This window comes from Podarcis pityusensis, assembly GCF_964106645.2.
Source record: "Podarcis pityusensis genome assembly, chromosome: 3".
Taxonomy (NCBI): Eukaryota; Metazoa; Chordata; class Lepidosauria; order Squamata; family Lacertidae; genus Podarcis; species Podarcis pityusensis.
In genome coordinates, this window is record NC_138026.1 from 94,824,785 (window position 1) to 94,847,408 (window position 22,624).

Consider the following 22,624-nt stretch of genomic DNA (forward strand, 5'->3'; position numbering starts at 1 on the left):
GCAGGAGCAGGGACCAAGCAACAGGAGCTCACCCCATCGCAGGGATTCGAACCACCGACCTTCTGATCAGCAAGTCCTAGGCTCTGTGGTTTAACCCATAGTGCCACCCGCATCACCAACCCTCTTTTAAAGCCACCCAATTTGCTGGCCGTCATTACTTCTTGTGGAAGCAAATTTCATTGTTTAATGGAATTAGGAAGCACTTTTTTGTGTTAGGAAGTACTTTCTGTCCTGAATCTTCCAACATGCAGCTTCCTTGGATGTCCAGAGGTTCTTCTTGTGTTATGAGAGAGAGAGAGAAAGCTTTTCTCTATTCAATTTTTTGACACAGTGCATAATTGTATGATCTTATCATGTCTACACCAGTGTGGTGTAGTGGTTAAGAGCAGTAGACTCGTAATCTGGTGAACCGTGTTCGCTTCCCTTCTCCTCCACATGCAGCTGCTGGGTGACCTTGGGCCAGTCACACTTCTCGGAAGTCTCTCAGCCTCACTCACCTCACAGAGTGTTTGTTGTGGGGGAGGAAGGGAAAGGAGAATGTTAGCCGGTTTGAGACTCCTTCGGGTAGTGATAAAGCGGGATATCAAATCCAAACTCTTCTTCTTCTTCTTCGTTGGCTTTTCTCTAAACTAAAAAGCCCTGAATGTTGTAATCTTTCTTCATAGGAATGTTGTTCCACCCTGTTGATCATTTTGGTTGCTCCTTTCTGAACCTTTTCCAGTTCTAAAATATCCTTTTTGTGTGTGGTGAAGTGATCAGAACTGCACACAGTATTCCAATTGGCATTGCACCCAGTGCTATTTTTTCTAGAAAAAGTGGTGCCAGAACTCCACATGAACCTCTCCCTTGTCCTCTTTGAGTGGTGATGTTGCCCACCTGAGAGGTGTCGGAACTGAGTTCTGGCGAGTTCCGGCTGAAAAAAAGCCCCAGTTGCACCATAGATTTGTATAATGGCGTTATGATATTTGCAGTTTTATTTTCAGTTCCTTTCATTATGATCCTTTGCACGTAATTCAAATTTTTCACACTGGGTCAACATATTCACCGAGCAGGGGGAGGGGGGAGGGAGGAAAAATGAGGGGGGGGGGAATAAGGATATGTTTTTGGAAAATATGTTTTGTTATAACTTTGAATAAATAAATAATAATAAAAAACATATTCACCGAGCTGTCCACTGCAACCCCAAGGTCTCGTTCCAGGTCAATAACTACCAGTTCAAACCCCATGAGGGTATCTCTCTGTGTGTAGGTTTATTGTTGTTTTTTCCCTAATTTGCATAATTTTAGACTTGTTTCCACTGAATTGCATTTGCCGTTTTTCTGCTGATTCACTCAGTTTGGAGAGAGTCTTTCCAAGCTCTTCATAGAATCACAGAATATTAGAGTTGGAAGGGACCCAAGGGAGCCAGTGTGGTGTAGTGGTTAAGGGCGGTAGACTCGTAATCTGGTGAACCGGGTTCGCGTCTCTGCTCCTCCACATGCAGCTGCTGGGTGACCTTGGGCTAGTCACACTTCTCTGTAGTCTCTCAGCCCCACTCACCTCACAGAGTGTTTGTTGTGGGGGAGAAAGGGAAAGGAGAATGTTAGCCGCTTTGAGACTCCTTCGGGTAGTGATAAAGTGGGATATCCAATCCAAACTCTTCTTCATCTAGTCCAACCACCTGCAATGCGGGAATCTAAGCTAAAGCATCCATGACAGATGGCTATCCAATGTCTGCTTAAAAAACTCCAAGGAAGGAGAGTCAACCACCTTTCGTGGGAGTCTGTTCCACTGCCAAACAGCTCTGATTGTCAGTAAATATTTCCAAATGTTTAGTTGGAATCTCCTTTCTTGTAACTTGAAGCCATTGCCTCAAGTCCTACCCTCAAGAGCAGGAGAAAACAAGCATGCTCCCTCTTCCATGTGATAGCCCTTAAGATATTTGAAGATTGCTATCATATCTCCTCTCAGTCTCCTCTTTTCCAGGCTAAACATACCCAGCTCTTTCAAACTTTTCTTGTAAGGCTTAGTTTCCAGACCCTTGATCATCTTGGTTGCCCTCCTCTGCGCAGTTTCCAGTTTGTCAACATCCTTCTTAAACTGTGGTGTCCAGAATTGGACACAGTACTCCAGGTGTGGTCTGACCAAGGCAGAATAGAGTGGTACTATTACTTCTCTTGATCTGGACACTATACTTCTGTTGCTGCAGTATCTTTTTTGTTTTAACCAGCCTGACCCACTTAGCCCTGTGTTGAAATTTGTCCATCAATTTCTTGAAACTTTTCTTTCCCTGTGAAAGAGCTTTCCACTTTCCTGCATTATTCTCTGGGTGCTTTAGAATTTCTTTAGAATTTTGGTTGGTGCGGGATTGAGTCTACCTTATCGTTTCAAGATGTAAATGGATAGTGAGTGTGATCATATTTATACCACACATTTAAAAGCACAGTTATTACCTATTCCTCTCACAGAGCTACCATTCTTAAAGTTTCCTGGGAAGAGGGTTTGTTTGTGAAGCCACTCTGGAAATTTTGCTCTGTGAGGGGAACAGGCCTCTCCTAACCACTCTCAGCACCCTTAACAAACTACAGTTCCCATTATTCTTTGGGGGAAGCCATGCTTGTTAAAGTGGTATAATAATGCATAAAATATGTGGTGCTGATGTGGTCTTTTCTTTCCATTAAACATTTCCACAGTGCTCTGCAGCCTCCCCAGCTGCCTGAGCAACTTGAACCTGCGGGGGGGGGCACCCATGGGACAGGATTTCTCCCTGTGAGCTTTACCTGAAACAGAACCCCAGGGTGGCTGAGGTGCCTGAGTGCACTCTCTGATGTTGTTTTTAAAGGGAAGGCCTTCATTTCACCTTTCTTTCTTTTTAAAAAATCCACATGGATTTTTAAAAATAGTAAACATCTGCCAGGGCACAGTAGGCTATCTCCCCATCTTCCCATGCTTAGAGGAAAGCCCAGCGAAGGATATCAAGGTTTCCAGAAGCACAGGCATCCAGGGAAGGTGGTAATATGCAAAGTACCAGAAAAATTATTTGAGGAATGAAAGAAAACTTCTTTGCTGCCTCAGAAGTAAGGCAAGCACAACCAAAGCCTTGCATACTACACATAAGAATTTCACTGATTCCCCCCCCCCTTTGATAATTTTCAAAAGCATTGTTTCCTCATTAATTGATAGAGAAAGGTAAAAAAAGTGGAAGACATTTTCTGCACAGCACTACCTTTTGCTCATAGTATGATTTCACCCACCTGACCCCCTGCCCTCAAAGAAGCCATTCTATGAGTGTAGATTACAGTGGTACCTCAGGTTACATACGCTTCAGGTTAAATACGCTTCAGGTTACAGACTCTGCTAACCCAGAAATAGTACCTCGGGTTAAGAACTTTGCTTCAGGATGAGAACAGAAATCATGCTCCGGCGGCGCGGCAGCAGCAGGAGGCCCCATTAGCTAAAGTGGTGCTTCAGGTTAAGAACAGTTTCAGGTTAAGAACGGACCTCCGGAATGAATTAAGTACTTAACCCGAGGTACCACTGTACATGTAGAAAGGTTGTGTTGGAATATGTTATTCTTGTGATTAGTCTGTGAGCAGGCTCTGGCAGGAATCTAGGATTATCCTCAGTGGATTGTGGAAAAGTATATGAATAACCAGTTCTGATGCAAATCCTTCCACATGTATCACATTCCACATGGGATCACTTTGGAAAAGGTCGTTCATGGGCAACAAATTGGTAACATAGACAAGTGGGACTTCAACAAAATGTTGCAGTGTGGTGTGTTCCAGTCAGTTAGCCATACCCTTTTCTCAGATATTCCATTCTTCCTCCCACCTTCCTCCCACCTAATTCTTCATAAATCATGTCCCAGAATATTTTTCTTCTGGGGCACATCCACCACATGTGGAAAAAATTCCCTTCTTTTTGATTACACTTCCAGCATTTATTACTAATTTTTTATTTATTTTAGCCAATTTTGCTGGGGTCATATACCACCAGTATATCATCTTTAGGAAATTTTCTTTACCTGTATAGCATGCCGTGAATCTAATATCATGTTTCCAGAGGTTTTCCCATTTTTCTAGCTCTATATTGTATCCAAAATCCTGTGCCCATTTTACCATTACATCTTTGACCTCCTCATATTTTAGGTGCCAATTTAAAAATAATTTATACATTTTAGACAAAAAAAAAATTCTTTGAGAGAAGTTCTTTATCTAAATTAGAAATTATCTTATCATACCCATTTTTCCTTTTATCTTGTTCGAAAATTCCATTGAGCTGATGGTATTGTAGCCAACTTACACCAATATGTTTTAATATGTCATATTTCTTTAGTCTTAATTGGTTATCTTGTTCTTCTAATAAATTTCTATAAGTCAGCCAATTGGTATCCACGCTTTTCCTTTTTACCACCATTGCCTCCATTTTAAAGAACTACAGAGGCACCCACACAGCAAAGACCTATTCATCCTGCTGGAAAGGTTTGTCAGAACAAAAATGTCTTCAACTGTTTAAAAAAAAAAAGTGGATAGAGGGTGCCTGTCATATCTCAACAGGGGTAGCCAACCTAAAAGCCCTACTACAAAGGGGACTTCTGAGATCTTTGGAACTTGAAGGAGAAGTTCTTTTCCAGACTTCAATGCCTTACATCCTCATCATCTAGGCAGTTCTTCATTTTATCTTTGTAGCATGTAGGTAAAGGACAGAAAACTGGGAGGATCAGCTCCTGCTTGTGGTGGAAGTGACTATGGGAACAAAAAGGAAACAAGCTCTGGTGCTTCTGGTAATCATCTGCCTATTAAGCTCAAAGCTTTTCAGAGAAATCTCCTTCATCCCAAGCAGTACAGGCCATTCAGCCTCCTAACTCCAACAAAGCCTGTATGTGTTAGGTTCAAACATGAACAAATTAATCTTGCAGTGTCCCCACAGGATGGAGTGATACTCCCATTCAGAATGCAAGGCCAATGGACTTTGGGAATAAAGAAAAGGTTTGACTGCAGCACCATTTCTGCACTCATGAAAAATACAAGACTCCAGGCTGATTGACTAGGCAGCCATTCCCATGTCTGTTCTTTAATGTACCATGGCTATAGAATCATAGAAGAGTTGGAAGGGTCCACGAGGCTCATCTAGTCCAGTCCCCTAGTTTGTTAAGAAAATCCCCAAACTTGGTTCCATGGGTGACTCTGGGTCATCTCTCTGCGGTAGCTTATCTTAAAGTTTTAAGTGTCTATATGCTTATCACATTTATAAATTTTAAATTTATTGTTGCACATTGTTTTAAATGTTGGTTTAACTTCTGGGATTGTACCCCCAAGTGTGTTTTATAAGCTGGTCTCTGACCGTAATAAATTATCTATCTATCTAGTCCAACCCCCGCAATGCAGCCCAATGTGGGGCTCAAACCCTGGGATTAGGAGTCTCATATTCTACCAGCTGAGTGCCTTCCGGTTTTTGCGTTTTTACACTACCCTCAGATTTTAATAACGAAGACTGGTATAGAAATGCTTTGAATAAAACGAATAAAGGGGAGCAGGACCCTCCAACAGATCTCCACACTGAAAGCAACCCTAAAGAGCCAAAGGACCAAAGAAAATAAAAATAAGGTGCTTACAGCAGGAAGGATGATGCTTGTTCTACTGGAAAACAGATCCATGCCAATTCGAGACTACATTTAAAGGGGGTGGGTGATGGGAATGGTATGAAAGAACTGCTAATGGGAAAGAAAACCTTCTTAGACCCAGTGTTTAGAAATTGGATGCTTGTTTAGATACAGGAGGTCACTTAATGATTTTCTTCTCTGTCATTGTGTTGCTGCAGTTGTGAGGCCTCCTGTTTTCTGTCTTTTCTAAAACATGCAACTTTCCCATTTGGGTTTGTGAAAATGCTTTAAGTTTATCTCTCTTTCTTTCTGTGTTCATGTGTATATATACTATACATGCAATCAGCATCCCCTGGTTTCACTCTCTGATCTTTCTACAAAAGCAGTGAAAGAGACAGAAGAAACTCAACCCTCTGAGCTCCAAAAAGCTCTCCTGTCTATAGTGATAATGGATTTATCCAAGCTTTGCCCTTTGTTAGGGAAGGTCAGGGTGTTGTGTTCTTTGGTGCGTGTGTGTTTGTGTGTGTGTGTGTTTCACTCTCTAAATTCTTCAAGGCTCTGAATCCAGTTTGCATATTGAGCTTCCAGGAACTATTTTCAACTTCCAAGGGCATTTGAGCATGAAGAACACATTTCTTGATGTCTTTAGCTACAAATTGGCACGCAGCTGGGCTTGCAGTAGCATCGTGAGGAGGGGGCCAACATCTTAAATCCGCTGTTTATTACCCAGGAAGTTCTGATCAAGTTTATGGTTCTAAAGACTTCAACATATCAACTCCACTGAAGAACAGGACAAGCTATTGTAAATATGAACCATCAAAGCACCAGCCATTTCAATGAAATGAAGCAAATCAATTGTTTTTCGCAAAGGTGCCTTTCAGATCTCCTTTTTCAGGTTCTCCATTACTTTATTGGTTTCAGCGTTTTTTGTATGTTAGGCTATTGAATGAAAATAAACTAACTGAAAGGGTCTCCCTCCCCTAATTAAACTTCCGGAGATCATTTGTCTCATTATGGCACCTTGACACGTTTTACTTGACGAAAATGAGTGGAGTTACCTTGAAATGTTGCAGACAGAGGCACACCTCAAAGATCACAATCTTGCAGAATAATGTCCTGCACGTCACTTTGAATTTTCTCCTCCTGGTGAGGGAAAGCTGAAAAACAAAAAAAGGAAGAGAAGTAATGAACAGTGTTTGAGGAATCTGAAACCTTTCAATGGGGAGAAAGTGTCCAGCTGGTTCATCAGGTTTTCTTCACATAGGAATATCACTGATTTCCCTCACTAAGGAGGCATTGATGCCTTCTGTGACATCAGTAGCCATTCCAACAATCGCCACATACAAATCAAACCTATTTAGTCAAGGTACAGTATGTATGCATTCGCCCTGCCTGTACCCCAAATAGTGAAGCAAATCAGGATGATTTGGGGTGGTCTTTCAGGTTATTGAGTGGCTTCATACTGTTAAAAAGAGGTGTGAAGGTGGATCCGCGAGCGCCCAACCTTCCAAGTAGCTCTGCTGCCTCAGTTTTCCCATGAAGTTAAATATATTGCAGATTCTCCCCACTCCACCCCCAATTTCTTTTCTTTTCTTTTCTTTTCTTTTCTTTTCTTTTCTTTTCTTTTCTTTTCTTTTCTTTTCTTTTCTTTTCTTTTCTGAGAAATTAAGCCAAGCTGAGTGGGGAATGCCCAGAGATTGAGGGGGAAGGGTCCTCTCCATCCAGCCCAGAGCTGCAATGGTCCTCTACATTCTTTAGAGATCACCCCTTCTCAAGGCTGGCCCAACTGTGAAGCAAAATGGGCTAATTCTCTCCGGCCAGAGGTGCATGGATGGGAGAAGTGAATTAGCCCTCACATGCCTCAGAATTGGCTGTCCTGTTTTACAATTGGCTGGCCAACCTGCTTGCTCTCCTGCAGTGGCCAGCATAATCAGCAGCCTAACCGCTGAGGCAAGATGAGACTGGCTGCTGCCCCCTCAACTCCCCTCTCTGAGGAAGTGCAAATGGGCTTGTAATTCTGAGCAAGATGGCCATGATTGTGCCTCAACTGTTGCAGAGGTTCGTTGCCACAGCTAAAAATACAATTAAAGCTTTTTTAAAAAAGATGTTGTAAATATTGTTCATAGAATTGTAAAGGTGGAAGGGACCATGAGGATCATCTACCGTATTTTTCGCTCTATAAGACGCACCAGACTCACCTAGTTTTTGGAGGAGGAAAACAAGAAGGAAAAAAATTCTGAATCTCAGAAGCCAGAACGGCAAGAGGGATCGCTGCACAGTGAAAGCAGCAATCCCTCTTGCTGTTCTGGCTTCTGGGATAGCTGCGCAGCCTGCATTCGCTCCATAAGATGCGAACACATTTCCCCTTACTTTTTAGGAGGGAAAAAGTGAGTCTTATAGAGCAAAAAATACGGTAAGTCCAACCCCCTACCAACTTTGAAGCAACTTTTAAATGGAGCATAATGGGATTTGTGGCCACAGTTTTAATAGTATTAAAATGACATTTAATGACACTTCTGTAGCAGCAGCAGTGCAGGGAGTCACCCAGTCACCTTGCCCAGAAAGATCCCTTTGGTTCCTTCTCGGTGTGATGTGGGGGGGCGGGGAGGTTGAGAAGGTGACAGAGAAAACTCCTGTGCTGCCACCAGCAATGAAACAGCAAAACAAAATGTGGCTGGGGAGGAGAGATTGATTGCTGGGCCACTCTGGGAATAGTAGCTCTGGGAGGGGAATGCATACTTTTAGGCGCCAACCGAGGTTTGACTGTATATAGATTTAAATAAATAAGTAAAACAGGGCTCTCCTAACAATTTCCAGCGCCTTTAGCAAACTACAGCTCCCATAATTCTTTGGGAGAAGCCATGATGGTTTAAAGTGGTGTCACGGTGCTTTAAATGCATGATGCGATTGTCCCCCCGGGTGCCCCATCACTGGAAGTTGATTGAATTACACGGCAAGTCACCACGTTATGTTGCATTGTATCATGGCAAAATAATATAAACTATCTTGGAGATCGTTTGACTAGAAAGCTGAGATATAAATACTCAAAATACACAGATAAATGCATGTTATTACCTAGGACGACATGGTGAGATGAAAATGCATTTCTGGTCTGGAGAATCCCCTCTAGTCCTGTATTTTAGGTTATAAGGCAATCAATTTCTTCTTGGAAAAAAGAGAGAGAGAGATCCAGGCTGAAAGAAGAACTAACTAGGCAAAATAATGGCTCCTGAAGTTGAGATGCAATTATAAGCCTCTTCTTGGCCTCAAACATATTATGCTACTAGCATGTTCTCCTCCCGTTCACCTGCTGCAGGGGAGGATGCTAAATTGCTTTCTTGTTTGTATTTTGGTATGGTGCTCGTCTCTTTATTACTAAAAGCCCTCCATTGATTCAGCTCCCCCCCCCCTTTCCCGCATTCTCCCTGTGGCACATGCATTAGGCAAGGCTAAGTGGATAATGGAGCAAGAACAATCATAAGGATAATGGTGGGTTACAGAAACAATTATGTAAGGAATAACACATGACAGGTGATCTAATCCAAAATATATAGGCTTGCTGCCATCTCCGCGGGAAAATTATGAGATTCTGGGACAAAGGGCAACTGCATTTCACCAGGCACACCCAGCATGTTTGTGTTAACATCGGCTACTGTTTATCCGTCACACGGGAGTATTCTTATTATTACTGTTATTAATATTGTGCATGCATTTACATTCCTATCTCAAGAGTGCAGGAGGAGCCCTGCTAGTACAAACTAAAAAAAGCTGATATAGGCCACATTCACACCACACATTTAAAGCGCGATGGTACGACTTTAAAGATGCCTGCCTTCCCCCAAAGTATCCTGGGAGCTATAGTTCAGGCATAGGCAAACTCAGCCCTCCAGAGGTTTTGGGACTACAACTCCCACCATCCCTAGCTAACAGGACCAGTGTCCAGGGATGATGGGAATTGTAGTCTCAAAACATCTGGAGGGCCAAGGTTGAGGAAGCTTGATGCAGGATAACCTCAGCCTTTCAGGCTGATTGAAAACAACAGCATACAGAACAAAACCAAGTTTGCCGATGCCTGCTGTAGTTTGTTAAGGGTGCTGAGAGTTGTTAGGGCACTCCTTTTCCCCACACAGAGCCGTGGGGGAAAGGGGAGTCCTATCAGCACGAGCCAACTGTCAGGGATAGTCCTGCAACATCTGGAGGACCACAGGTACCCCAATGCTGCCTTCAGCCAGGCTTCCTCAACCTCGGCCCTCCAGATGTTTTGAGACTACAATTCCCAGCATCTCTGACCACTGGTCCTGCCAGCTAGGGATCATGGGAGTTGTAGGCTGTAAACATCTGAAGGGCCAAGGTTGAGGAAGCCTGCCTTAAGCTCTGTAAGGGCGCTTTTCAATAAAGCCAGACTTGATTGCTGGGTCAAAATAAAAAAAAATTCTTCCAGTAGCACCTTTAAGACCAACTAAGTTAGTTCTTGGTATGAGCTTTCGTGTGCAAGCACACTTCTTCAGATACACTGAAACAGAAGTTGCCAGATCCTTCTATATAGTGAGAAGGTGGGGAGGGGTATTACTCAGAAGGGTGGTGGGAATGGGAGATTGGCAGATAGCTGAGATGAGCCTGCTGACGACTCTTAACGACTGTAATAGGTCTTACAGGAAAAGGCAAGGGGTGAGAAGGTGAGAAATGGCTTAGTCATGTATAATGGGATAAGAATCCAATGTCTTTGTTCAAACCAGGTCTCTCCATGGTTTTAAGTTTGGTAATGAGTTGCAATTCAGCAGCTTCTCTTTCCAGTCTATTTCTGAAATTCCTTTGTAGTAAAACAGCTACTTTGAGATCTTGTATAGAATGTCCTGGGAGATTGAAGTTGTCAGAGCTGCTTCCAGATCCTAGCTCACAGAGGATCACGCTAGCCAGCGATCATTAAATAAAAGTCTTTATTGAGTTACAGTTTCCATTCTCAAGCTGCTGCGTGCAACTCTACGTCTCATGGTTAGATCGGCGAAGCTCCATCTGAGTCTCCGCCCCTTGTACACCAACTTAATATCCTAGCCTTGCTCCACCTTTTCCGCCTGACTGTTCTTCTCTGGGTCCCTCTGCCCCCCGGGGTCTCTTCCTTCCGGGATTCCTCTGACGCTGACGCTGACCCCCCTGACTCTTCTCCCTCCTTTCGGCGGGCTTTAGGACCTGGCTCCCTTTCCGGGCTGCCTACTGCGCCACCTTCCTGTGCATTTGAACTTGGCACGCGTGCCCAACCTTCCACCTTCCGTCTGACCGTTTCTTCGCTCCCCGATGGAGGTGTGGCCACTCCTGACTCGTGCCCTCCCCCCTGTTGTGAGCTGCCAGCGCTTGATCCCTGGCGCCCTTCCTCTTCCCTGCTCTCTGGCGGTGACGCTGGTCCTGATTTCCAACTGCTCCCCTCTGAGTCCCCTCTGGCTCTATCTTCCTGGGGTGTCCCCCTAGGCTCCCCCCTTGCCCTGGCCACTGGTGCTCCTTTCTGTGAATCTTCTGATTCACTGGAAAGACTCGGAGATCTCGGGTCGTCGTCATCACTCATCTTTTCTTCTGCCTCCTCTCCCTCGCTCTCTGTTTCCTCCCTTGCCCTTGCCTCTGCTCCTGAACCCCTGACATCCATCCCCCCCTCGAAGCCCCCTCTTCCCCCCTCCCCTCCTTCCGGTGCGGGATCTGGGTGCTGCCGTGTCAGGGGGACGAATGTCGGATACAGTTCGCTTCCCGTGGCGGGCCGCCATCCGAAGTCTTCCGGTTCTTCCTCCCTGCTCTCGTTGACGACGGTCACCTCCGCTTCCATCTCTGTGCCGCCGTGCTCGAAACCCGGGTCGTCCCCGAAAACGTCCATGTCCGTCTCTCCCTCGTTGCCTTCTGGAGACGTTGCTCGTCCTGGACCCTCCAGCCACCTTCTGCGGAACTGCTCCTCTGGTCGATCATCCCACCAATACGAGGGTTCTGAAGCAGATCCCGAGGGTGACCCCTCTGGGGAACGGGCGTCTCGTGTCGGTTCCTCGTCCGAGTCGAACCCCCGGAACGTGCTGGCTGAAAGCGTGGGCGTGAAAAGCCAGTCGTCGAAAAAGTCTGCTGGCATTGGCCTATGTGGGAAGAGGGCATGAAACTCTTCTTTGAGCAGAGGTTCGTCTAAAGCGTAGCCCGGCACCCAGCTGTTGGCACTGGCCGGGGTGCCCTCCTTGGCGAGAAGGTATTCTACCCCCTCTTCCCCCCATCTGGAGTCCAAAATCTCCGTGACTTCGTTGATGCGCTCCTCCTGTGCCACTCCCCCTTGCCCGGTTCTCTCTCGGAGCGGACCCGGTGCCGTTCCTGGTTCCTGAAACCTGTGAGGTGCCTTGTAGGGAGTGAGCACCGATCTGTGGAACACCGGATGCATTCTGGAACCCTCCGGAAGAGCCAGCCTGAAAGCCACCGGGTTGACCTGTTCGTCGACTTGGTAGGGCCCCAGTTGTTTATGCCCTAGTTTCTTCTTCGCCAACGACCTGGCCGGCACTGCGTGGGCTGCTAACCAGACCCAGTCTCCCACATGGATCTCTTCGCCAACCCTTCTGTGTTTGTCCGCTTGTACCTTGTATGCGTGTTTAGCCAGCTCCAGGTGCCGCCGCAGCTGATCGTGGACCTCCTGCAACTCCGACGCGAACGCATCTGCTGTCTGCGGCTCCCCCTCCCCCATTCTTTCCAGTCCCGGGAAGGTTCTAGGGTGCCTCCCGTTGTTGGCGAAGAACGGCGTGACCCCCGTGGACACGTGCTTCGTGTTGTTGTAGGCGAACTCGGCGAGAGGCAGGTAATCCACCCACGTCGCAGGCTGTTGATTCGCATAACATCTCAGGTACTGCTGCATGATGGCATTGACCCGCTCCGCTTGCCCGTTGGTCTGCGGGTGTCTAGCCGACGCCAGGTTGATCTTGACGTTCAGGAAGCCCATCAGCCTCTGCCAGAAGTTTGAGATGAACTGTCGCCCTCGGTCGGACAGAATAGACCGCGGCAGACCGTGAACCTTGAACACGTGGTCTATGAACAGTTTGGCGGTTTGTTCCGCCGTGGCCACCTTCGCACACGGAATGAAATGTGCCATCTTGGAGAACAAATCCACCACCACCAGCACAGCCGTCTTGCCCCTCGAGCTGGGCAGATCCGTGACAAAGTCCAGGGCCACTCTCTCCCATGGCTCGAACGGAGTTTGCAGCGGTTCCAGCAGTCCGGCCGGCGGTCTGTGCACTGGTTTGGACCTCTGGCAGGTGTCACACCTCGCCACGTAGTCCGCGACTTCCCCTCTCATTCCGGGCCACCAGAAGTCTCTGGCTACTAATTCCACCGTCTTCTCCTTGCCAAAGTGCCCGGCAGTGGGCGCGTCGTGCAGCTGCTGCAGTACCTTGGCGCAAAGTTCGTCTCCCGGCACGTAGATGGCCCCTTTACGGATGAGCAAACCATCTCGCAGCTGGAACTCGTCGGTCGCTGCCGTGCCCCTGTGCACCTCTGCCATCTTTGCTTGCGCGAAGGAGTCATCCTGCAACGCTCGTCGCACCGCATCCAGGTCAACTGTTGCCGCCGCGCACGCCCACACTGTCGGTGCGAAGATGTGCATGGCGGCCGCTGGCGTTGCCTCCTCCAGATACTGTGGCTTACGGGAGAGAGCATCCGCCATGATGTTGGTGTCCCCCGGGACATACTCTATTCGGAAGTCGAAATTCGCAAAGAACTCAGCCCAACGTATCTGCCTCTGGTTCAGGAACTGTGCCGTGCGCCAGTGCTCTAGATTCTTGTGGTCCGTGCAGACCTGCACCGTGTGCTTGGCGCCGATCAGGAAGTGCCTCCACGCTTTGAACGCTGCATGAATGGCCAGCAACTCCCTGTCCCAGATGGTGTAGTTCTGTTCGGACTTGCTGAGCTTCCTTGAGTAAAACGCTCCCGGCCTCCAAACCCCCTGCGGGTCTTTCTGCAGCAGGACTGCTCCCACGGCTCTGTCCGAAGCGTCTGTCTCCACCCTCATCGGCCTGCTGGGGTTGACATGAAGCAGCTGCTCTTCCGACGCGAAGAGACGCTTGAGTGCCTGAAAGGACTGCTCCGCCTGCTCTGTCCAGATGAACTTCTTTTTCTTGGAGCTGAGCGTGTCCGTGATGGCCGCTGTCTGCATCGCAAAGCCTTTGATAAACTTGCGATAGAAGTTCGCGAAGCCGACAAACCGTTGGACCTCCTTCCGGTTGCGTGGGCTTTTCCAATCCAACACTGCTCGGACCTTGGCGCTGTCCATGGCGAGCCCTTTATCAGACAACTTGTAGCCCAGGAAATCCACCTCGGTCACGTCGAATTGGCACTTCTCCAGCTTGGCGTAAAGCCTATGTTGCTGTAGCCTGCTCAGCACTTCCTTGACGTGTCTGTCATGCTCCTGCTGCGATTCCGAAAAGATCAGGATGTCATCCAAGAAACAGACGCACGTCTTGTAGAGGAGCCCCGCCAACACGTGATGCATGAAAGCTTGAAAAACGTGGGAGCCATTTTGCAATCCAAAAGGCATAACTCTATATTCGTAGGTGCCCAGGGGCGTGAACATGGCTGTCTTCCACTCATCTCCCTCCCGCATGCGAATGAGGTTGTATGCCCCTCGCAGGTCCAACTTGGTGAACACTCTGCCCTTCCGTACCTTTGCGAGGAGGTCGTCGATTCGGGGCATGGGGAAGTCCGATGGCTTGGTCACACTGTTCAAGATGCGAAAGTCCACTACAAGTCTTTTTTGGGGCGTGTCCCGCTTCTTAACAAAGAATACCGGACTGCCCCCTGCTGCCTTGGACTCTCGGATGAAACCGCGCTCCAAATTATGATCTATGAACTCTTTGAGTTCCTGCAGTTCGTCCTCAGACATGGAATACAGCTTCCCTTTGGGTAGCGCCGCCCCCGGCAGCAGGTCAATTTTGCAGTCATATGGTCTGTGGGGGGGGTAGCCTGTCTGCCTCTTTCTCGCAGAAAACCTCCAAAAATTCTGCGTACTTGTGGGGAACCGCTTGCAGCGTGCCTAGCTGCAGCTGTGACTCCTCTTCCCCTCCTTCCTGCCTGGGCACGATGCAGTGTTCAGCGCAAAAGGAAGAGCCGAAGGTCAGCTGCCTCTGGTACCAAGCCAGCGTCGGGCTGTGCTTGTCCAGCCAACTCATGCCCAATACAATGGGCGTGTCCGATAGTTGAGTGACATTGAAGCTGATGATTTCCCTGTGATTCCCAAGTCGCATCACCATTGGTGGCGTCTGCTTCACCACTTGCCCCCCTAGCAGCTCCCTGCCATCCACCGTGACAACCTGCAGGGGCAGCGTGGCAGGCAGCAACTGTATAGCGTGCCGGTCGACAAAGTCCTGCCCTATAAAGTCCGCATTGCTTCCGGAGTCAATGGTGATTGGCACGTCCATGGTGATTCCATTGGGCAGCTGGAGCGACGCGGTGAGCTTCACTACCGGTTTGGGCGGGAGGGGGTCCATGGGCTGTAAAATCTCTGGGGACTGCTTCACTGACACGTCTGGCTGGGCCCCAGTGCCTCTTCCTCCAACCAGACTCCTTCGTTTCCCTGCTGTGGTTGTCCTTGCTGCGTTGCTGCAGTTACCATTGCTGAGGCTGCAGTGTGCTTGTGGAGCCTCTGGGGACACTCTTTCGCCATATGCTGTGGATCATCGCAGATGTAACACTTCCTGTTCCCTCTAGGAGGCTTCGCTTTCACTGCTGCCGGTGCTAGGGCTCTGGCTGCTGACTGAGCCCTTGCACCTCCAACCTCCATAGGTTCCGCTCCTCCTCCTGGCGGAGGCGTGGATTGCGCACGCGCTGCTTCTCTGGGAAGGAAGGAGGAGCCCCTGGCTGGTTCGCGCCCTCCACGCCCTTCGTCCCTGCTCCACGGACGTCCTTCCAGCCGCACCCCCACCGCCAGCGCCCTCTGAACGATCTCCTGCGTGGTCCGGGGTCTCTCCCCCCTCGCAATTTCATCTTTAACCGAGCCGTGCAATCCCTCCCAAAACAGGTCTCTTACAGGAGCCGAATCTCTGTCCCATTCCAGGGCACTGACCAAAGCGAAAAAGCGGGCATGGTACTGCCTTACGCTGGCCCTCCCTTGCTTCAGTCCATGTATCTCCTGCCGAGCAAGATCCACGTCAATGCTTGATAAAAAGCACCCATCCATCGCTTTAATAAAGGCATCCGCATTTTGGAGCGCCGGATCCTTATCTCTCCACAAATTGCGCAGCCATGCTTTAGCATCTCCATGCAAATGGGACATGATGAATCCCACCTTCTCTTGCTCATCTCTAAAGTCTTTGTTCAGCAGTTGCAGTGCACACATTACATCTGCTCTAAAGTTGGGGTACTGTTGCAAATTCCCATCGAAGTGAGAGACCAGACCGCCTGTTCGTCTCCCCAACCCAATCCCCTCCGGTTTGGGTGTCAGTTGCCCTTGCTTCGTAAGCACTTCCAACCTGACCTGGAGATCCCTGTAGGCGGCAGCTGCGTCCTCCTCTCTCTTCCTGGATGCAAGAGCCTCGGCATTCAGTCGTGTCACTGCTTCTCTGAGTTCCACTATCTGCTGTTCGGCCGTCATGTTGTCTGCCGTTCGTGAGCTCGCTAGTAGGCACCCGCTTTCTCTCCTCTCCGCGAGGACGTAGATGCCCACAATCTAGGGATGGAGCTTACTGTCAGAGCTGCTTCCAGATCCTAGCTCACAGAGGATCACGCTAGCCAGCGATCATTAAATAAAAGTCTTTATTGAGTTACAGTTTCCATTCTCAAGCTGCTGCGTGCAACTCTACGTCTCATGGTTAGATCGGCGAAGCTCCATCTGAGTCTCCGCCCCTTGTACACCAACTTAATATCCTAGCCTTGCTCCACCTTTTCCGCCTGACTGTTCTTCTCTGGGTCCCTCTGCCCCCCGGGGTCTCTTCCTTCCGGGATTCCTCTGACGCTGACCCCCCTGACTCTTCTCCCTCCTTTCGGTGGGCTTTAGGACCTGGCTCCCTTTCCGGGCTGCCTACTGCGCCACCTTCCTGTGCATTTGAACTTGGCACGCGCGCCCAACCTTCCACCTTCCGTCTGACCGTTTCTTCGCTCCCCGATGGAGGTGTGGCCACTCCTGACTCGTGCCCTCCCCCCTGTTGTGAGCTGCCAGCGCTTGATCCCTGGCGCCCTTCCTCTTCCCTGCTCTCTGGCGGTGACGCTGGTCCTGATTTCCAACTGCTCCCCTCTGAGTCCCCTCTGGCTCTATCTTCCTGGGGTGTCCCCCTAGGCTCCCCCCTTGCCCTGGCCACTGGTGCTCCTTTCTGTGAATCTTCTGATTCACTGGAAAGACTCGGAGATCTCGGGTCGTCGTCATCACTCATCTTTTCTTCTGCCTCCTCTCCCTCGCTCTCTGTTTCCTCCCTTGCCCTTGCCTCTGCTCCTGAACCCCTGACAGAAGTGTTCTCCTACTGGTTTCTCTGTTTTGTGATTCTTGATGTCAGATTTATGTCCATTTATTCTTTGGCGTAAGGTTTGGCCTGTTTGTCCAATATAGAGAGCTGAAGGACACTGTTGGCATTTGATGCCATACACAATGTTAGATGATGAGCAATTGAATAGTCCCGAGATGGTATGTGTGATGTTGTTGGGGCCAGTAATGGTGTTGTCCGGGTGTATGTGGCAGCAAAGTTGGCATCTGGGTAAAAGATTGCTGGGTGAAATGGAAAAGATGTAGCACCAGTTTATAGGCAACAGCTTCAACTGCATTTAATTCCTGTTGGGCAGTCAGATGTAATGCTCTTTCGGAGTCCTGACAGAATAATTTTTACACCAGCCCCCACCCCCATCTCACCAATTGCCTCCCTGGCAAAGTGCCACCTGCTCGCCTGGAATCAGTGCCCCCATGGTGTGTCGTTTCAGGGCTTTGTGGGAAACTAAAAGGGCAAGCACCTTGCAGCCTCCTGCCAACTGAGGTAAATTCCAAGCCCGGGGAAGCAGGCAGGCTGGCCCAAGGCAGCACAAGCAGCAGCATCCGTGGAGGGTTGGCAGCTGCCCAAAGATGCCCACGCTTCCTGAAACTACAGCAGTGCAAGTGCTAAGGATCTGGCCCAACTGCTGCTAAAGCAGGACCCTGGGATCAGAGAGCAGGGCCTGCTGAGAAACATGAGAAATTATGAATTATGAATTATGAGAAATGGCTGTAAGCAAATTTGTAACCTCTTACAAAGCGATGCAAGGGGATACTGGGGTGGGGTGGAGAACCTCAGGCCTGGGGGATGAATGTTGCTGTGTAGTCCTCATAACACTCCCTAGGCCACACACTCTCTTGTCCAGGCCTGTTTCACCTCCCAAGGGTTTTTGGCTGGCTGCAATGGGTCCTTGAGCTCTGATATTGCTTCCTGTGTGCCTGGATAGAGGGTACAGAGTGTGTGTGTGTTTGTAGAAACTAGCCAGTAGTACAAAGGCAAATTTTACATTTGTTGCTCCACCCACTTTTGCCTCTGGCTCCTCCTACCACTGCCATGTGGCGTCCAAGTGGTTTCTCAGAATGGAATGTGGCCCTCGAGCTTCTCCACCCCAGGACTAATGTATATGTACGGAGTAACCATAAATGGCAAAGCCATTCCCTCTAAACCATGGTCACTTGTCAGTCAGCTGATGTCAATGGGTGATGTCAGCTGATTGTTGTTGTTTAGTCATCTAGTCGTGTCCGACTCTTCCTGACCCCATGGACCAGAGCACACCAGGCACTCCTGTCTTCCACTGCCTCCCGCAGCTTGGTCAAACTCATGCTGGTAGCTTCGAGACCACTGTCCAACCATCTCGTCCTCTGTCGTCCCCTTCTCCTTGTGCCCTCCATCTTTCCCAACATCAGGGTCTTTTCCAGGGAGTCTTCTCTTTTCGTGAGGTGGCCAAAGTACTGGAGCCTCAGCTTCACGATCTGTCCTTCCAGTGAGCACTCAGGGCTGATTTCCTTCAGAATGGATAGGTTTGATCTTCTTGCAGTCCATGGGACTCTCAAGAGTCTCCTCCAGCACCATAATTCAAAAGCATCAATTCTTTGGCGATCAGCCTTCTTTATGGTCCAGCTCTCACTTCCATACATGTCAGCAGATAGTGGGGTTCAATTCTGCATTGGCTGTGCATACCAGTTCCCTGCTTAGAGCCTTGCAGAGATCAGGCTTAGAGTCTCTGCTCATCATCTGAGCACAGATGCTGAAGCAGACTCAGCTGAAGAGTGGAGCATTCAGTCCTGCCAGGTGCTGCTTCGCCAGTGTGTTTCTTGCAGGAAATGTACTGACAAAGCAGGTCAACCTCCCCTCATCCCTGCAAGTTAACTTTGACAGGTGAGTGGGACTGCCTGACGCCAGATGATTGACAAGTGATTGGCACTGCCTACCTGTGAAAGTTGGCCCATGAGGTGAGGGGAGATAAAGATCTGGTGCACTAGGCCCAAAAGGCCCCCCACCCCCCAATATAGACAGACACTTGGGATCAGCTCTGACGGACCCATCACTGATTCACTCGTAGAGGTATCAGAAGAGTTGTCAGAAGGGTCCTGTATGATCGCTACGTGAGATAACAAATCTGAAGGAAAAAAATAAAGTCCTTCAGTTAAAAAAAAGTTTGTTTATTCTCCTTTGTAAAAAGTATTAGGGGCTTAAAAAAAAATATTGGTTTCTTTGCCTTCCACCTTGTTTTTGTAAATCACTCTGGAAGCTCTTTGAACAGAAGTATTTTCAATATTTTTTTAAAAAAAACCTTCAAAAGAGGTCCAGTGCTCATTGAACCAGACTGGAATTATGGGCTGGGGGGGGGGAGGCTTGTACATTTATACATATCTCCTGCAAAAGGAGGAACATGAACTACACCCCCAGACGGTTAATGTACTTTGACATCAGGTAGAAAACGGCTATTTGATATGCATGTAGGCTGCACCCACAAGGTATTAGTGGTATACCAGCAATTACTAACAGTTTGCAAAGTGTTCTACACCTGCAATATTCTGAATATTATTTTTGTTTCCAAATGCTTTCATTTCTGCAGCAGGCTTTATAGATAATGAAATCTACTACAGGAGAGGGATTGTGAAGCGTGCCATCTCTTTAACATGATGCACAGGTTAATATATGCAGGCTGAATCTAAAACCGGGAGGACGGCAGCAGAGGTTCGGCAGAGAGCTTTATCCCACATTTCCATACGTAGAAAGCAGGATGCATTCTGGAACCATAATAATTGCTCACAATGGGGTGCAGGGGGTACGAGGTGGTTAAGGCACAGCAGGTGGGCAGCTAACGCAGGCTCCACTTCTGGGAGCATAGCTAGCGTGCAGCTTATTAAAAAACAGCCTGATGGGGTCAGTAGCCCAGTCTCAGAATACCACCCAAGAACAATTCAGTTTTAATAGCTTTTACTATGTATTTCATAAGCATGCCCATTGAAATTGAGTCATCAAAGCCTCCCGGTTCCTCCAAGACAGATTTTAGCCCGAGAGCTTGGAGTAATTATCCCACTGGATGTAAGCCTGTGTAGCTATTTCAACCTCGTTCATCATTTCAAACAGCTACATACTCTGCCTGCTAATTTCATCAGATGGATTAGCCTCTCTTACTTGTCTATCTTTTTTTTTTTATTTCTGGGGGGTGAAATATTGCCTTTTCCCCGTTTTAATAAGCTGAGCAGGCATGCACCGCTGCACCGCTTCTGACTCCTATTTCTTTCAGCTCAGGGAATGATCTACTGAGGGAAGATGTGAGAGTAAATGTGAAGGTGAAAAACTTGACCACTCTTACCTGCAGGCTCAAACCAGCTGTTTCAAGCTGTCTAAAAAAAACCACAACCCAATAACAACACATTGGTTCATCTTTTCTCATCTGTTCCGCATATATACAAAATGGTTGGCTTTCAAATTGTTTTTGCTCTTACTTTTTTTTTTTTAGTTTCTCTTACAGGAGACAGATAATCACACTGCAGGAAGCTGAAGTTGATAACGTAGGGTTGCAACTCAAGCAGCAGTGCAATGCTTAGCTACTCAGAAACAAGTTCCACTAAAGTGCAGAAGGCTTATGCTCAGGTAGGAAAGGGGGGGAGGGAGAAACTGACATTTTAAACTCCAAAACAATATTAGAACCAAAATACAGCCAGCCTTTGAAATTTGCACTTTTTTTTTTAAGCAAACTGATGCAGAAATGTGGAGAATTGAATTTATGACCGGACAAATGAGAAACTGAAAGAACTGAAAGGGACAGATACTTCCATCTTTACTCCCAGGTAACTGGGTATATCCAGAACAAACTTAGTTGGTCTCTAAGGTGCTACTGGACATTTTTTTTTTTTTTAGTGTAAAAAAAAATGTTAAGTAATTAATCAAGCTTTGGTTGGTTGATCTGTTGGTTGAATTGTCTGTGCTATGGCAATGTTAACCCTGGTGTACCAGCTTCCCAGCACCGCAAGGCAATAGGTTCATCCTATTTGAGTCAGTGCTTCTTGAATCCTGGGGGGTACAAATGAAAATGGTTGGCACGGTGAATTTTGTGTCAGTTCAGCAGATTGGACTTGATTATCTTCACATTGCTTTGAGACTTAAGAGTCCGTGCCTCTAATTATGGGTTCCAAAATTTATGAATGGCAGGCATGTATCTTTAAAGCAGAGCAGGTTCTGCTCTGTAGGGAGCCATCTCAGAGCCACCAAGAGCAGAAGATGACGGCAAACTAGAGTTGAAACTTTCAGATAAATAGTTGGAAGTTCCATTGCTATTGCTGCCTTGTGAATCCATATAAGTGTTTGACTTAATACTAATGATCTTGATACTGGTACTGAACCATAACTAATGTTACAAATTTGCAAAAATTAAAAGAACATCACCTAAAATATCAATGAGTCCTAAGATCAAGGTCGTTGCAAATGATATGGATCTTGTCTAACTACTTGGATAATTTAGGTATAATTGAAGGATCTCTTTCCAGCATTTTCACCACTTCCTAACACTGGTTTTTGCCTTCCTGCTGGTACAGGCTACAGTTCAGTTTATTACTAAAAAGGACTTTGATTTTAGTATATTAACAATCAGACAGCATCCCTTCCCACAAAATTTGTTATTTCTTTCTTGCCCATGAGTAAATAAAGTGTGTTTCCTCTCCCCACCTGATGACCACAATTTACACTATTATTTACACTTTTGTGTATTCAATGATTTGCACTATTCATGCTCCCTCCGTGGGCCAGAAGCACAATTCATGTCAACAAGGAATCAGGTTTACAATCAATCCCTCTTCACAAGGAACTCTGAGAATTGTAGCTCTGTGAGAGGAATAGGAACCTCCTAACTCTCTGCACTCTTAAGGAACAACAGCTGCATCTCGGAGGTTGCCTCCATGCCCCAACCCCCCCAAAAAATCAAAAAGCTGTGCAGAAGCTCCACACCCAACACCCACAGAACCTGGACTTCTGCCTACCTTGACTTGAGAAAGGAAATCCATGCTTTATAATACTGGACTATGTACATTGTAACATAGGAAGTCGCAGTGTGCACCAGCCCCAAGATTTGATTCACTTCAGGAAGTGGTACAATCTGTTCTGAGTCACTCCATAGTCTGTCCGATTCAATTCATGCTTCAGGTTCAAAGCAGCTTCATTAAAAACAAAGCTCCATTTCCCATATTTCGCTATTATGGAGAATCAAAATATGGCTATAACTTTTTCCCTTCTTGAAAGAAATGGATGAAATGTACAGCCTAGCAGCCTCTCCAGAGTGGATTAAGCCCACCAAATTGCAAGCAAATACCTCCAGGGTTTGGGGGTCTGGACTCTTTGATTTATTTATTTTTAGAAGGAGGAACAATCTCCTTCTTGTTTTATTTTGGGAGAGCTGGATGGAATTTGTAGCCATGGTTGCCCCTTTGGAGTGCACAAACCCTACCAAATCGCAGAAGAATAGCTGCTTTTCCTGCAGTGACACCTATGACAGTTTGAAGTGTGCCTCACTTACCTGTGTTTTGTGGGCAAGTCCTCTGCAATTGCAGGCATGAGAAAGGTGCTCTTCAGTAGCATACCTGGC

The 22,624-nt window shown here is 47.4% G+C and overlaps 1 long non-coding RNA gene across 1 annotated transcript in view; it reads right to left on the minus strand.

Annotated features, from left to right (window-relative positions):
* The window catches only part of LOC308474400, a 47,964-nt gene extending 25,340 nt beyond the window's left edge, over window positions 1-22,624 (minus strand). The window contains exons 1-2 of the long non-coding RNA XR_013984696.1: window positions 22,556-22,624; window positions 6,643-6,741 (exon numbers count right to left, since the gene is read on the minus strand). This is a non-coding gene — a long non-coding RNA (uncharacterized lncRNA). The remainder of the gene's footprint in view (window positions 1-6,642; window positions 6,742-22,555) is intronic.